The sequence below is a fragment of the Arachis hypogaea genome, chromosome 6, assembly GCF_003086295.3.
Source record: "Arachis hypogaea cultivar Tifrunner chromosome 6, arahy.Tifrunner.gnm2.J5K5, whole genome shotgun sequence".
In the NCBI taxonomy this organism is placed as follows: domain Eukaryota; kingdom Viridiplantae; phylum Streptophyta; class Magnoliopsida; order Fabales; family Fabaceae; genus Arachis; species Arachis hypogaea.
The window spans coordinates 20,776,453-20,793,284 of record NC_092041.1 but is presented as its reverse complement, the minus strand read 5'-3'; the positions used below and the strand labels follow the sequence as shown (position 1 = coordinate 20,793,284).

The window sequence follows — 16,832 nt, the reverse complement described above, 5'->3', positions numbered from 1 at the left end:
TTTCAAGAGCCAACAATTTTAACATTGATAAAATTCAATATCAAAAAAATGCACTGTTTAGGCATTCATTCAGAAGACAAAAAGTATTACCACCACATATAAATAATTAGAATTTTCCTTATTAAAAACTCGAAAAAATATTGCCTCCTTATTCTAAAAATCTACTATTTTATTCATGTTTGATGATGATGAGAAAAATAAATTATAGCTTAATTAGAGATAAAATCAAAATAGAGATACTAACTACTTACTACTCATATATAACTTCTAAGGTAAATTCCTAATAAGAACAATTATCACAGAGTTAAGGCTAAGATTAGGACTCAACAACCTTTATTTTGGGAGGTGGATGCTCCCTTAGTCTGTGGAGTGCATGGTCCTTCAAGAGACAGCTTCTGACGCTTTAGTTCCCTCAGTTCACGCCTTTGCTCTTCTTGTTTCCCAAGCAGTTTGCAAAGAATGCTATTTTGATTTTTCTGTTCTTCCTTTAATTGGTCCATAGCTTCTTGCAACTTGGTAACAGATGCTTCAAGATTCTCCCAGTATTCAATTTGAGGGATTTCCGGGAGGAACTCCTGTGCTTTCTTCTTGATGGGGTCGTCCTGCACTTGTTGTTCTTCCATTGACTTTTTGGTGATTGGTCGCTCAACTGAGATATACTCAGTTACTCCCATCTTCACCCCAGCATCTTTACATAGCATAGAGATTAGGCTTGGATAAGCCAATTTGGCATTTTTGGAGTTCTTGTTTGCAATTGTGTAAAGTTCACAAGAGCTCAGCTTATGAACTTCCACTTCTTTTCCCAACATAATGCAATGGATCATTACTGCTCTTTTGATGGTGACTTCAGAGCGGTTGCTAGTTGGCAGTATAGAATGCCCAATGAAGTCCAGCCAGCCTCTGGCGACTGGTTTGAGATCTTCTCTCTTGAGTTGGTTTGGGACTCCTTTTGTGTTGGTTGTCCACTTGGTTCCAGGGAGGCATATGTCCTCTAGAATTTTGTCCAAGCTCTTATCTCTTCTCATCATTCTCCTATTAAAGGAATATGGGTCATCTTGCAGCTGAGGTAGCTTGAAGATCTCCCTGATTTTGTCAGGGTAGAGGTGAACAATCTTCCCTCTGACCAGCGTCCAATAGTCATAGAAGGCAGTTTCAGCTATTCTCTGCCTGTCTGTTTGCCACAGATTAGAGTAAAATTCCTGAACCATGTTTCTTTCCACCTTTGTTTTAGGATTAGCTTGGATTTCTCAGCCCCTGTTTCAAATTTGCTCTTGGATCTCCGAATATTCATCTTCTTTCAGATCGAATTTAACTTCTGGGATCACTGACCTTAGACCCATTATTTTGTAGTAATGGTCTGAATGTTCTTTGGTTAAGAACTTCCCTTGATTCCAAAGTGGTTTTGGAATATTCTCTTTCTTGCCTCTTGGAGTGGTTTGTTTTCCCTTAGGAGCCATGATCTTAGTGGGTATTGGTTTAGTGATCACGGATAAACACACCAAACTTAGAGGTTTGCTTGTCCTCAAGCAAAAGAAAGGAAAAGAGAGAGATAGATGGAGAGCCAAGTTCGAATTGTGGAGGGGAGGAGGGAGCCGAACATGGATTTAAAGGGAGGGGTGGATTTTCAAAAATTTTGAAGAAGATATGATTTGTAAAAGATAAGTATGATAGGAAAAAGATGCAATTTAAAATTGAAAGATATGAAAGATATTTGAAAAAGATAAATCTGAATTTTGAAAAGAAGATATGGTGGGTTTAAAAAGATTTGAGAAGAATTTAAAAAGAATTCAAAAAGATAATTGAGTTTTGAAAAAGATTTAAAAAGAAGTTGAAGAGGATTTAAAAAATTTTTGTTTAGAATTAAGATACATTTGATATCTTTGAAAAGGGATTTGAAAAATTAGGATTTGTAATATGTTTATGCAAGAAATTATGGATGGAAACATGAAAATTTGAAAAAAATCAAGTTGGGAACAAAAACTTCCTCCCTTCCACAATTCTGGCGTTAAACGCCCAACTGCTGCATGTTTTGGGCGTTTAATGCCCAGTTGGTGCTTGGTCTGGGCGTTTAACGCCCAGCTGTTGCTTCTAGCTGGCGTTAAACGTCAGAAACTCCTTTATCACTGGGCTTTTTCTGAACACCCAGGATGCTATAAATCTTGCGTTAAACGCCCAAAAGTTGCTTCTTTCTGGCGTTTAACGCCCAGATGGCTATCTCTACTGGCGTTAAACGCCCAGTAGATGCTTCTTTTGGGCGTTTAACTCCCAAAACAGCTCTTAATGGCTTTTTGTACCAGTTAGCTTCTTTTTGTTGTTTTATCCTATGAATCCTTCTGTAACTCTGTGAACTCATGCAATTGCTATTTTACCTTGAAGATAATTAATATGAACCTGTAAAATTCAATTAATTAACAAATAAGCTTTGTTAATGGCTGGGTTGCCTCCCAGCAAGCGCTTCTTTATTATCTTTAGCTGGACTATTACCGAGCTTTAATCAAGTCTCAGTTTTGAGCATTCTTGCTCAAAATTGCTTTCAAGATAATGTTTGACTCTCTATCCATTAACAATGAACTTTTTGTTAGAATCATTATCCTGAAGCTCTACGTATCCATATGGTGACACACTTGTAATCACATATGGTCCTCTCCACCGGGATTTTAATTTTCCGGGGAATAATCTGAGCCTAGAATTAAACAGCAGAACTTTCTGCCCTGGCTCAAAGACTCTAGATGATAGCTTCTTGTCATGCCATCTTTTTGCTTTCTCTTTGTAAATTTTTGTATTTTCGAAAGCATTGAGTCTGAATTCCTCTAGCTCATTTAACTAGAGCAATCGTTTTTCTCCAGCTAACTTGGCATCAAGGTTTAGGAATCTAGTTGCCCAGTAGGCCTTGTGTTCCAGTTCCACTAGCAAGTGACAGGCTTTTCCATACACAAGTTGGTATGGAGAGGTCCCTATAGGAGTCTTGAATGCTGTTCTGTATGCCCACAGAGCATCATCCAAGCTTCTTGCCCAATCCCTTCTACGGTTAATCACAGTCTATTCCAGTATTCTTTTAAGTTCTTTATTAGAGACTTCAGCTTGCCCATTTGTCTGTGGATGATATAGAGTTGCCACCCTGTGGCTAACTCCATATCGAACCATAGCAGAGTAAAGCTGTTTATTGCAGAAATGAGCGCCCCCATCACTGATTAGTACTCTAGAGACACCAAATCTGCTGAAGATATGTTTCTGGAGGAATTTCAGCACTATCTTAGTATCATTATTGGGTGTTGCAATAGCTTCCACCCATTTGGATACATAATCCACTGCCACCAGAATATAAGTGTTTGAGTATGATGATGGGAAAGGCCCCATGAAGTCAATACCCCATACATCAAACAACTCAATCTCCAAGATCCCTTGTTGAGGCATGGCATAACTGTGAGGCAGATTGCCAGATCTTTAGCAACTGTCACAATTAAGTACAAACTCTCGGGAGTCTTTATAGAGAGTAGGCCAATAGAAGCCACGTTGGAGGACTCTTGTGGCTGTTCGCTTACTTCCAAAATGTCTTCCATATTGTGATCCATGGCAATGCCAGAGGATCTTCTGTGCTTCTTCTTTAGGCACACATCTACGGATTACTCCGTCTGTACATCTCTTGAAGAGATATGGTTCATCCCAAAGATAGTACTTTGCATCTGTGATCAATTTCTTTGATTGCTGTCTACTATACTCTTTGGGTATGAATCTCACAGCCTTGTAGTTTGCAATGTCTGCAAACCATGGTATTTCTTGGATGGCAAAGAGTTGCTCATCCGGAAAGTTTTCAGAGATCTCAGTAAGAGGGAGGGACGCCCCTTCTACTGGTTCTATTTGGGACAGGTGATTTGCTACTTGGTTCTCTGTCCCTTTTCTGTCTCTTATTTCTATATCAAACTCTTGCAGAAGTAACACCCATCTTATGAGTCTGGGTTTTGAATCCTGCTTTGTGAGTAGATATTTAAAAGCAACATGGTCCGTGTACACAATCACTTTTGATCCTACTAAATAAGATCTGAACTTATCAATGGCGTAAACCACTACAAGTAACTCCTTTTCTGTGGTTGTGTAGTTCTTCTGTGCGTCATTTAAAACACGACTGGCATAATAAATAACGTGCAAAAGCTTGTCATGCCTTTGTCCTAACACTGCACCAATGGCATGGTCACTGGCATCACACATTAGTTCAAATGGTAATGTCCAGTCTGGTGCAGAGATGACTAGTGCTGTGACCAGCTTAGCTTTCAGAGTCTCAAATGCCTGCAGACACTCCTTATCAAAGATAAATGGCGTGTCAGCAGCTAGCAGATTACTCAGAGGTTTGGCGATATTTGAAAAATCTTTTATAAATCTCCTATAGAATCCTGCATGCCCCAGAAAGCTTCTGATTGCCTTAACATTGGCAGGTGGTGGTAATTTTTCAATTACTTCTACCTTAGCTTGATCCACCTCTATTTCCTTGTTCGAAATTTTGTGCCCAAGGACAATTCCTTCAGTCACCATAAAGTGACATTTCTCCCAGTTTAAAACCAGGTTAGTCTCTTGGCATCTCTTTAGAACAAGTGCTAGATGGTCAAGACAGGAGCTGAATGAGTCTACAAATACTGAAAAGTCATCCATGAAGACTTCCAGAAATTTTTCCACTATATCAGAGAAAATAGAGAGCATGCACCTTTGAAAGGTTGCAGGTGTATTGCACAGACCAAATGACATCCTTCTGTATGCAAATACTCCGGATGGACATGTGAATGTTGTTTTCTCTTTATCCTGGGGATCTACTGCAATTTGATTATAACCTGAATATCCATCCAGGAAGCAGTAGTATTCATAACTTGCTAGTCTTTCTAGCATCTGGTCTATGAATGGTAAAAGAAAATGATCCTTTCTGGTAGCTGTATTGAGCCTTCTGTAATCAATACACATACGCCACCCTGTAACTGTTCTTGTGGGAACCAGTTTATTTTTTTCATTATGAACCACTGTCATGCCACCCTTCTTAGGGACAACTTGGATAAGGCTCACCCAGGAGCTATCAGAAATAGGATAAATAATCCCAGCCTCCAGTAATTTAGTGACCTCCTTCTGCACCACCTCCTTCATGGCTGGATTCAGCCGCCTCTGTGGTTGAACCACTGGCTTAGTGTCATCCTCCAATAGGATCTTGTGCATGCATCTGGCTGGGCTAATGCCCTTAAGATCACTGATTGACCACCCAAGAGCTGTCTTGTGTGTCCTTAGCACTTGAATTAGTGCTTCCTCTTCCTGTGGCTCTAAGGTAGAGCTTATGATTACAGGAAAAGTGTCACCTTCTCCCAGAATTGCATATTTCAAGGATGGTGGTAATGGTTTGAGCTCGGGTTTAGGAGGTTTCTCCTCTTCCTGAGGGATCTTCAGAGATTCTATTATTCTCTCTGGTTCCTCCAGATCAGGCTGAGCATCTTTAAAGATATCCTCTAGCTCTAATTCGAGACTCTCAGTCATATTGACCTCTTTCACCAGAGAGTCAATAATATCAATGCTTATGCAGTCGTTTGGGGTGTCTGGATGCTGCAGAGCTTTGACAACATTCAATTTAAACTCGTCCTCATTGACTCTCAGGGTTAATTCCCCTTTTTGGATGTCAATGAGGGTTTGTCCAGTTGCTAGGAAAGGTCTTCCTAAAATGAGAGTTGCACTCTTGTGCTCCTCCATTTCCAGCACTACAAAGTTAGTGGGAAAGCCAAATGGCCCAACCTTGACAATCATGTCTTCAATCACGCCTGATGGGTATTTAATGGAGCCATCAGCAAGTAGGAGACATATCCAGGTTGGTTTGACTTCTTCAATCAAACCAAGCTTTCTGATAGTAGATGCAAGTATTAGGTTGATACTTGCCCCAAGATCACATAGAGCTCAAAAACTTGGTGCACGTAAATTGTGACAAAGTGTGATTCACGTTTGAGAGCTCCAAGTCTTTGGCGCCATTGTTGATGATCACAATTTCGTGCACCAAGTTTTTGGCGCCATTGCCGGGGATTGTTCAAGTTTGAAGCTTGCGATTATTCAAGATTCCGGTAACAACACCAACTTTTTGGCACCGTTGTCGGGGATTGTTCGAGTTTGGACAACTGACGGTTCATCTTGTTGCTCAGATTAGGTAATTTTCTTTTCAAAAATTTTTTTATTTGTTTTCGTTTTTCAAAAAAATAATTTTCGAAAAATCCAAAAAACTTAAAAAAATCATAAAAATCAAAAATATTTTTGTGTTTCTTGTTTGAGTCTAGTGTCAATTTTTAAGTTTGATGTCAATTGCATGTTTTAAAAAACTTTTGCATTTTTTGAAAATTCATGCATGTGTTCTTCATGATCTTCAAGTTGTTCTTGACAAGTCTTCTTGTTTGATCTTTATATTTTCTTGTTTTGTGTCTTTTGTTGTTTTTCATATGCATTTTTGCATTCATAGTGTCTAAACATTGAAAATTTCTAAGTTTGGTGTCTTGCATGTTTTCCTTTTCTTGAAATTTTTTCAAAAATAAGTCTTGATGTTCATCTTGATCTTCATAGTGTTCTTGGTGTTCATCTTGACATTCATAGTGTTCTTGCATGCATCATGTGCTTTGATTCATAATTTTCATGCTGTGAGTCATATTTGTGTTTTTCTCATTCATCATTAAAATTTCAAATATCAAAAAAATATATATTTTCCCTATTTTACTCAAAAATTTGAAATCTTTGGGTTGACTTAGTAAAAAAATTTTTAAAATTAGTTGTTTCTTGTTAATCAAGTCAAGATTTCAATTTTAAAAATCTTATCTTTTCAAAACATTTTCAATAATCAAATCTTTTTCATTTTTCTTTTATATTTTCGAAAATATTTTTTTATTGATTTTCAAAATCTTTTTCTTAATTTCAATTCAACATTTTGGAAACTTTACTAACAATTAATGTGATTGATTAAAAAATTTGAAGTTTGTTACTTTCTTGTTAAGAAATGTTTAATCTTTAAATTCTAGAATCATATCTTTTAGCTTCTTATTAGCCAAGTAATCAATTTTAATTTAAAAATCAAATCTTTTTCAAAATATCTTTTCAATCATATCTTTTTAATCATATCTTTTTTTCAAATCTTATCTTTTAAAATTGATTTCAAAAATCTTTTCTAACTTCTTATCTTTTCAAAATTGATTTTCAAATCTTTTTCAACTAACTAATTGACTTTTTGTTTGTTGCTTATCTTTTTCAAAACCACCTAACTACTTTTCTCTCTCTAATTTTCGAAAATTCCTCACCTTTTTTCAAAATTCTTTTTAATTAACTAATTGTTTCAAATTTTAATTTTAATTTTATTTCTTCTCTTAATTTTCAAAAATCACTAACCTTTTATCAAAAACAATTTTTCAAATTCTCTCCCGCTCATCTCTTTCTATTTATTTAGTTAATTACTAACACTTCTCTTCATCTAAAAATTCGAACTCTCTCTTTTCCTCTATGTTCGAATTTTTCTCATCCTTCTTCTATTCTTTTCTTCTTCTACTCACATAAAGGAATCTCTATACTATGACATAGAGGATTCCTCTTCCTTTTCTGTTCTCTTCTTTTTCATATGAGCAGGAGCAAGGACAAGGACATTCTTGTTGAAGTAGATCCTGAACCTGAAAGGACTCTGAAGAAGAAGCTAAGAGAAGCTAAAGCACAATAATCCAGAGAAAACCTTACAGAGAATCTCGAAAAAGAAAGATACATGGCCGAACCCAATAACAATGGTGGAGGCGCAAGGAGGATGCTTGGTGATTATACTACACCTACTTCCAATTTTTATGGAAGAAGCATCTCAATCCCTGCCATTGGAGCAAACAATTTTGAGCTGAAGCCTCAACTAGTTGCTCTAATGCAATAGAACTGCAAATTTCATGGACTTCCATCAGAAGATTCCTATCAGTTTTTAACTAAGTTTTTACAGATCTGTGATACTGTTAAGACTAATGGAGTAGATTCAGAAGTCTACAGGCTCATGCTTTTCCCCTTTGCTGTAAGAGACAGAGCTAGAACATGGTTGGACTCACAACCTAAAGATAGTCTGGACTCTTGGGATAAGCTGGTCACGGCCTTCTTGGCCAAGTTCTTTCCTCCTCAAAAGCTGAGCAAGCTTAGAGTGGATGTTCAGACCTTCAAGCAAAAGGATGGTGAATCCCTCTATGAAGCTTGGGAAAGATACAAGCAGTTGACAAAAAAATGTCCTTCTGACATGCTTTCAGAATGGACCATCCTGGATATATTCTATGATGGTCTGTCTGAATTGTCTAAGATGTCATTGGACCACTCTGCAGGTGGATCCATTCACCTAAAGAAAACGCCTGCAGAAGCTCAGGAACTCATTGACATGGTTGCAAATAACCAATTCATGTACACCTCTGAGAGAAATCCTGTGAATAATGGGACACCTCAGATGAAGGGAGTTCTTGAAATTGATGCTCTGAATGCCATATTGGCTCAGAACAAAATGTTGACTCAGCAAGTCAACATGATTTCTCAGAGTCTGAATGGATGGCAAAATGCATTCAACAGTACTAAAGAGGCATCTTCTGAAGAAGAAGCTTATGATCCTGAGAACCCTGCAATAGCAGAGGTGAATTACATGGATGAACCCTATGGAAACACCTACAATTCCTCATGGAGAAATCATCCAAATTTCTCATGGAAGGATCAACAAAAGCCTCAACAAGACTAATGGTAGAAGAAACAGGTTTAGCAATAGCAAGCCTTTTCCATCATCTTCTCAGCAACAGACAGAGAATTTTGAACAGAGCCCCTCCAGCTTAGCAAACATAGTCTCTGATCTATCTAAGGCCACTTTAAGTTTCATGAATGAAACAATGTCCTCTATTAGAAACTTGGAGGCACAAGTGGGTCAGCTGAGTAAGAAAATCACTGAAACTCCTCCTAGTACTCTCCCAAGCAATACAGAAGAGAATCCAAAAAGAGAGTGCAAAGCCATTGATATTATCAATATGGCCAAATCCAAAGAGGAAGAGAAGGACGTGAATCCCAGTGAGGAAGACCTCCTGGGACGTCCTCTGAACAAAAAGGAGTTCCAAACTGAGGAACCTAAGGAATCTGAGGCTCACCTAGAGACCATAGAGATTCCATTGAACCTCCTTTTACCATTCATGAGCTTTGAGAACTATTCTTCCTCTGAAGAGGATGAAGATGTAACTAAAGAGCAAGTTGCTCAATATCTAGGAGCCATCATGAAGTTGAATGCCAAGTTATTTGGTAATGAGACTTGGGAAGGTGAACCTCCCTTGCTCATTAGTGAACTAGATATATGGGTTTAGCAAACTATACCTCAAAAGAAACAAGATCCTGGTAAATTCTTGATATCCTGTACCATAGGCACCATGACCTTTGAGAAGGCTCTGTGTGACCTGGGTCAGGTATAAATCTTATGCCACTCTCTGTAATGGAGAAACTGGGGATTTTTGAGGTACAAGCTGCAAAACTCTCATTAGAGATGGCAGACAAATCAATAAAACAAGCTTATGGATTGGTAGAGGATGTGTTGGTAAAGGTTAAAGGCCTTTACATCCCTGCTGATTTCATAATCTTAGACACCGGAAAGGATGAGAATGAATCCATCATTCTTGCAAGACCCTTCCTAGCCATAGCAGGAGCTGTGATTGATGTTAACAGATGAGAGCTAGTCCTTCAATTGAATGGGGACTACCTTGTGTTTAAGGCTCAAGGTTATCCTTTTGTAAACATGGAAAAGAAGCACGAAAAACTTCTCTCAATACAGAGTCAAACAAAGGCCCCACAGTCAAACTCTAAGTTTGGTGTTGGGAGGCCACAACCAAACTCTAAGTTTGGTGTTGAACCCCCACATTCAAACTCTATGTTTGGTGTTGGGAGGTCCCAACAATGCTCTGAACATCTGTGAAGCTCCATGAGAGCTCACTGTCAAGCTATTGGCATTAAAGAAGTGCTTATTGAGAGGCAACCTGATTTTTATTTATCTATATTTCTATTGTTCTTTTATGTTTTATTAGGTTTATGATCATGTGGAGTCACAAAACAATTGCAAAAATTAAAAACAGAATCAAAAACAGCAGAAGAAAAAGCACACCCTGGAGGAAGAGCTTACTGGCATTTAAACGCCAGTAAGGAACATTTGGCTGGCGTTTAACACCAGAACAGAGCATGAAGCTGGCGTTGAACGCCAGAAACAAGCAACAGTCTGGCGTTTAAATGCCAGGATTACACCCTGAGAAAAGCTGGCGTTAAACGCCAGAAACAAGCAGCAAAGTGGCGTTTAACGCCAGAAACAAGCATAGAGCTGGCGTTTAACGCCAGAAACAAGCATAGAGCTGGCGTTTAACGCCAGAAACAAGCATCAGTTTGGCATTAAACGCCAGGATTGCATGCAGAGGACATTTTACACGCCTAAAGGGTGCAGGGATGAGAAATCCTTGACACCTCAGGATCTGTGGACCCTACAGGATCACCTCAGGATCTGTAGACCCCACAGGATCCCCACCTACCTTCTCCCTTTCTCTCACATCTTTTCATAACACTCTTCCCCAAACATCATTTACCAATCACCTCAATCACTCTTCCCCATCACCTCTTCACCACTCACATCAATCCACTCTTCCCTATAAACCCCACCTACCTTCAAATTCAAAATCTCTTTCCCACCCAAACCCACCCTAAATGACCGAACCCTAACCCCTCTCCCTCCACTATATAAACTCCTCTATCCTTCTTCATTTTCACACCTCACTACCCTCTCTTATCTCCCTTGGCTAAAAACATACCACTCTCCCTCTCCTCCATCTCTTCTTCTTCTTCATCTATTCTTTCTTCTCTTGCTCGAGGGTGAGCAACATTCTAAGTTTGGTGTGGTAAAAGCATAGCTTTTTTATTTTTCCATAACGATTGATGGCACCTAAGGCCGGAGAAACCTCTAGAAAGAGAAAAGGGAAGACAAAAGCTTCCACCTCCGAGTCATGGGAGATGGAGAGATTTATCTCAAAAGCCCATAAAGACCACTTCTATGAAGTTGTGGCCAAGAAGAAGGTGATCCCTGAGGTCCCTTTCATGCTCAAGAAAAACAAGTATCTGGAGATCCGACATGAGATCCAAAGAAGAGGTTAGGAAGTTTTACCAACCCCATTCAACAAGTCAGAATCTTAATGGTTCAAGAGTTCTATGCAAACGCATGGATCACTAGGAACCATGATCAAAGCATGAACCCAAACCCAAAGAATTGGCTTACAATGGTTCGGGGGAAATGCTTAGATTTCAGTCCGGAGAACGTAAGGTTGGCGTTCAACTTGCCTATGATGCAAGAAGACGCACGCCTCTACACTAGAAGGGTCAACTTTGATCAAAGGTTAGACCAAGTCCTCATGGACATATGTATGGAAGGAGCTCAATGGAAAAGAGACTCAAAGGGTACGCCGGTTCAATTAAGAAGACTGGACCTTAAGCCTGTGGCTAGAGGATGGTTGGAGTTCATCCAACGCTCCATCATCCCCACTAGCAACCGATTCGAAGTAACTATGGATCGGGCCATCATGATCCATAGTATCATGATTGGAGAGGAAGTAGAAGTTCATGAAGTCATCTCTCTAGAACTCTACAAAGTAGCCGAAAAGCCCTCCACCTTGGCAATGCTAGCTTTTCCTCATCTCATTTACCATCTATGCTAGTTAGTTGGAGTTGTCATAGAAGGAGACATCCTCATTGAAGAGGACAAGCCCATCACTAAGAAAAGGATGGAGCAAATAAGAGAGCCCATTCATGGATCTCAAGAGACGCATGAGGAAGCTCATCATCAAGAAATCCCTGAGATGCCTCAAGGGATGTATTTTCCTCCAAACAACTATTGGGAATAACTCAACACTTCTCTAGAAGGATTGAGTCATGACATGAACCAATTAAGGGTGGAACACCAATAACACTCCATCATTCTCAATGAGATTAGAGAAGATCAAAGAGCTATGAGGGAGGAGCAACAAAGGCAAGGAAGAGACATAGAGGAGCTCAAGAACACCATTGATCCTTCAAGGAGAAGGCGTCACCATCACTAAGTTGGACTCATTCCTTAACTTCCTTGTTCTTATCTCTCTGTTTTTCGATTTTTGAACTTCATGTTTGCCTATGTTCGTGTTTTTTTTTTACTACATGATCATTAGTATTTAGTAACTGTATCTTAAGGCTATGAATAATTCCATGAATCCTTCACCTTTCTTAAATGAAAAATGTTTCTAATAGAAAAGAAAAAGAAGCACATGAGTTTCAAATTCATCCTTGAATGTAGTTTAATTATATTGATGTGGTGACAATACTTTTTATTTTCTGAATGAATGCTTAAACAGTGCATATTTTTTATCTTGTTGTTTAAGAATGTTAAAATTGTTGGCTCTTGAAAGAATGATGAACAAGAAAAATGTTATTGATGATCTGAAAAATCATAAAATTGATTCTTGAAGCAAGAAAAAGCAGTGAAGAACAAAGCTTGCGAAAAAAAAGTGGCAAAAAAAATTTTAAAGAAAGAAAAAGAAAAAACAAGCAGAAAAAGCCAATACCCCTTAAAACCAAAAGGCGAGGGTAAAAAAGATCCAAGGCTTTGAGCATCAATGGATAGGAGGGCCTAAGGAAATAAATCCAGGCCTAAGCGGCTAAATCAAGCTGTCCCTAACCATGTGTCTGTGGCATTTATGTATCCGGTGGTAATACTAGAAAACAAAGTGCTTAGGGCCACGGCCAAGACTCATAAAAGTAGCTATGTTCAAGAATCAACATACTTAACTAGGAGAATCAATAACACTATCTGAACTCTGAGTTCCTATGGATGTCAATCATTCTAAACTTCGAAGGATAAAGTGAGATGCCAAAACTGTTCAGAAGCAAAAAGCTACAAGTCCCGCTCATCTAATTAGAACTAAAATTCATTGATATTTTGAGATTTATAGTATATTCTCTTCTTTTTATCCTATTTGATTTTCAGTTGCTTGGGGACAAGCAACAATTTAAGTTTGGTGTTGTGATGAGCGGATAATTTATACGCTTTTTGGCATTGTTTTTAGATAGTTTTTAGTAGAATCTAGCTACTTTTAGGGATATTTTTATTGGTTTTTATGCAAAATTTACATTTCTGGACTTTACTATGAGTTTGTGTATTTTTCTATGATTTCAGGTATTTTCTAGCTGAAATTGAGGGACCTGAGCAAAAATCTGATAAGAGGCTGACAAAGGAATGCTAATGCTGTTGGATTCTGACCTCCCTGCACTCGAGATGGATTTTCTGGAGCTACAGAACTCCAAATGGTGCGCTCTTAACTGCGTCGGAAAGTAGACATTCAGGGATTTTCAGAAATATATAATAGTCCATACTTTATTTGATTTTAGATGATGCAAACTGGCATTCAACGCCAGTTCCATGCTGCATTCTGGAGTAAAACACGAGAAACACGTCACAAATTAGAGTTAAACGCCAAACAGGCGTTACAACTTGGCGTTTAATCCCAAAAGAAGCCTTTGCATGTGTAAAGCTAAAGCTCAGCCCAAGCACACACCAAAGTGGGCCCCGAAAGTGGATTTCTGCACTAAGACTTACTTCTGTAAACCCTAGTAACTAGTCTAGTATAAATAGGATATTTTACTATTGTATTAGACATCTTTGGTTTCAGTTTTAATCGATTGTTCATCTTAGGAGACTATTGATCACGTTTTGGAGGCTGGCCTCTCGGCCATGCCTGGACCACTATCACTTATGTATTTTCAATGGTGGAGTTTCTACACACCATAGATTAAGGTGTGGAGCTCTGCTGTTTCTCGAATATTAATGCAATTACTATTATTCTTCTATTCAATTCAGCTTATTCTTATTCTAAGATATTCGTTGCACTTCAACATGATGAATGTGATGATCCGTGACACTCATCATCATTCTCACCTATAAACGCGTGACTGACAACCACTTCCGTTCTACTTTAGAATGAGCGTGTATCTATTGGATTCCTTAATCAGAATCTTCGTGGTATAAGCTAGAATCCATTGCCAGCATTCTTGAGAATTTGGAAATTCTAAACCTTGTCTGTGGTATTTCGAGTAGGATTCAAGGATTGAATGACTATGACGAGCTTCAAATTCGCGAGTGTTGGGCGTAGTGACAGATGCAAAAGAATCACTGGATTCTATTCCGACATGATCGAGAACCGACAGATGATTAGCCGTGCTGTGACAGAGTATTTGGACCATTTTCACTGAAAGGATGGGAGGTAGCCATTTACAACGGTGAAACCCAACATACAGCTTGCCATGGAAAGGAGTAAAAATGATTGGAGGAAGGCAGTAGGAAAGCAGAGATTCAGAAGGGACAAAGCATCTCCATACACTTATCTGAAATTTCAACCAATGAATTACATAAGTATCTCTATCTTTATTTTATGCTTTATTTATTCTTATATTCAAAAACCATTATAACCATTTGAATCCGCCTAACTGAGATTTACAAGATGACCATAGCTTGCTTCATACCAACAATCTCCGTGGGATCGACCCTTACTCACGTAAGGTATTACTTGGACGACCCAGTGCACTTGCTGGTTAGTTGTGCGAAGTTGTGATAAAGTGTGATTCACGTTTGAGAGCTCCAAGTCTTTGGCGCCATTGTTGATGATCACAATTTCGTGCACCAACTCCGTACTCTCGGACTCCACAATGGCAAAAGCAATAGGCAGGATATTACTGTTGTCGTTTTGTACCACTACAATAAGCAGCACCCCATTGTACCTGCCATACAGATGCGTGTCATCGACTAAAACAAATGGCTTACAATGATTGAAAGCCTCTACACAGGATGGAAAAGTCTAAAATACTTTGTCGAAGTACGGTACGTAGCTCACAAATAGTTCCTAAGAAATAACTTTGCAGCACTTGAAGTAGTTTCGACACCTTATTGTATGACTCCTCCCAATTCCCGTAGATCTGAGCAATTGCCTTTTGCTTTGCCATCCACACCTTTCTGTAGGAGAGTTTGAAGTGATAGCTCTGTCGGACCGCACCTTGTAGGACAAGGATGTGTCTTAGGACATGGTGGGTGCTAAACAATTGTGCGCTCCACCAACCCTACGGACCTCCCTAACAAAATAAAACAGCCATGGTTGGAAACTACTTAATATATAGCAACCATAAACGAGTAAGTACGCCTCAATTAGACTTGAACTCACCAGTATCTGAGGTTCTGTCGAAGGGCAACATGGAGACTCCATGGATACCCATTTGCAGCTTGACAGCAATGCACATGGTACTTTAATCGGTCTGATTCGATCACCCGGTACTTAGAACTCCTGCTTATACTGTAGTTCTTCACACCCTGCATCACTGCATCTCAACATTTGAATCTGTGTCCGACCCAAAATTTTACACCACCGTCTAGGTTGTAATCCTCTTCTCCCGTGTTGGAAATTAGAGTTCTCTCATGCATGGCGTCCAGATCCAATGTATGATAGTGAATTGGTACATCTGATAGCGCCGAAACTGGGTGGGGGGAGGCAAAACATGGCGCAAGAATGTCTCAGTGGACGTCTTCAGTACAAACTCCTCCTCATCGCCCCCTTTAGAGGAATCACTATCAACACTATCGGCAATGTACTCTTCGTCGGAGTTTTCCTCACCCACCTCCATGTCTTCCACTAGAATGGCGACATGAATGGGTAGTGGTGCGAGAGGTCGGTCGTCCTGCACATAGGTCGAGTGTACAAAACCACCACCACCAACATCTCCAACCTCAGTGGACAGCTCCATCACTTGTTCCGCCATGATTCTTCTATGGATGTCAAACATGAGTGCACATGTTCGTCCCTAGAAGCCGAAATAATCAAAACCGGAAAACTCCATTACCCAACTATGATAGCAACCTATATCCCACTCTTCCGACCTCCCTCGTCCCTGTTCCACCAAGGTGCTCAATATCAAAATCTTCAACTCGGACAACAAACTTAAACGCCGAGTGCACAAGAGTATCGAATTCTCACACTCAAATATCACCCTATTGTCGCCATTTCTCATACAACAATTGGGACAAACACACACAACTATGTATACACTATTATTGGTCATTTTTTCCTTCTTTTTGTGAGAAAAACGGAAGAGAAGAATATATGAAATGTATATGGAGAATGCCAAGTGTTGCACATCTTTTTATAGCCGCTGAAAATTTGTCTTGCTATATCTCGTTTATACTATAAACGCATTGACTTAACATATATTTCGTTTACAGTGTACAAAATTATCTCGTTTACACTGTAAACAAAATAAAGCTAATGGACGAATTTCGGTAATAATTTTTAAAATAATTTATTTCAATAATTAATACATTTATTTAATTTATTTAAATAAAAAATCTCTTGCCTTAGCCTTCACTTCCTATTTTGGCGGTCCAAAAAGGAGCAACAAATAAAAAATATTTGTTATGATGTCTAAAAATTTGATAATTATTAAAAAAAAAGTTAAATAGTTAAAATTTAATTTTATAATATAAAAATTAATAAATTTTAAATATTTAAAATTTATTATAAAAAATAAATTCAATAAAATTTTAATATTAAATAATAGACTCCATAAAATTTGTCTAAATCAAACCTGCATTTAAATTTTAATTAAATGTGTATCTAGTAATGTATTATATGGGACTAATTTTTTTATATATATGAATGATTTTAATGCAAAATACGAGAATATTTAATTATTTTAATATTTTATAGTGTTATAGTAGCATCACAAAATGACATTAACATTTTGTAAAATATTTTTTTAATTAC

At 38.4% G+C, this 16,832-nt stretch overlaps 1 non-coding gene across 1 annotated transcript; it reads right to left on the bottom strand.

The window, feature by feature from the left end:
* Positions 1 to 8,146: 8,146 nt before the first annotated feature.
* Positions 8,147 to 8,254, bottom strand: LOC112699713 (small nucleolar RNA R71). The gene has a single exon (XR_003152655.1). It is a non-coding gene; the product is annotated as a small nucleolar RNA R71 (small nucleolar RNA).
* Positions 8,255 to 16,832: the final 8,578 nt, after the last annotated feature.